General features: G+C 47.6%; 1 non-coding gene across 1 annotated transcript; it reads right to left on the bottom strand.

Annotated features, from left to right (window-relative positions):
- Positions 1 to 320: 320 nt before the first annotated feature.
- trnav-aac (transfer RNA valine (anticodon AAC)) lies at positions 321 to 393 on the bottom strand. Its single transcript has one exon. It is a non-coding gene; the product is annotated as a tRNA-Val (tRNA).
- Positions 394 to 800: the final 407 nt, after the last annotated feature.

Consider the following 800-nt stretch of genomic DNA (forward strand, 5'->3'; position numbering starts at 1 on the left):
GTGCGCTGTGACACCAGCGCAGCAGCTTCTTCCCTGCCTTTGAACCGGGCCGCCTGCGCAAGGAATGCAAATGCGGTACTGCTTTTCGTGGAAGGATCAGAACGCGGCAAGGACACTTTCAAACAGAATGGCATATGCATCAGAACCAGGTTGGAGAAAAACTTTATAACGCTTTACACAGTAATTAAATGGAGTTGCCTTACATTTCACTACGAGAGCAGATTCTTTCAAGCAAATTCGAAGGCAGGTTTGCAGATGGGAAAGCAAGCAAGAAAGTTCCGTTCTTGTCCATGTAAAAGGCTGCAGTTGACGAACAAAGCAGTTTCTGCCCAGTTTCGAACTGGGGACCTTTCGCGTGTTAGGCGAACGTGATGACCACTACACTACAGAAACCAGCCGCGGTCGCCGCCCTGCGGCGCAGTGGCATCCAGCACTGAAAGTTGAAGCCATTCTCCGTTTCACCTTTCTGTTTCCAATCGCTCGTTGTTGTCCAGCGTAATTGACATCTTGAAAACGTTAAAAAAGACACGTGAAGTTGATGACAATATATAGACAATGATTTCGTCAATGTTTGGACCGTAGGGCGAGGTGGAATAAGCTGGGACGACTTTCCCTGCAGCGTAACGGCTGCGATATGATCTTATGGAAGGGTTGTAAACTGAGTATTTCTGTGTTTTACCCAAATTGGGGTGAGTTGAAAACTCGAGAGCATAGGTTTAAGGTGAGTGGGCTGAAATTGACAAACGACCTGAGGCACATTTCCCACACAGAAGGTTGTGCGTGTATGGAATGAGCTCCCA

Source organism: Chiloscyllium punctatum, chromosome 13 (assembly GCF_047496795.1).
Source record: "Chiloscyllium punctatum isolate Juve2018m chromosome 13, sChiPun1.3, whole genome shotgun sequence".
In the NCBI taxonomy this organism is placed as follows: Eukaryota; Metazoa; Chordata; class Chondrichthyes; order Orectolobiformes; family Hemiscylliidae; genus Chiloscyllium; species Chiloscyllium punctatum.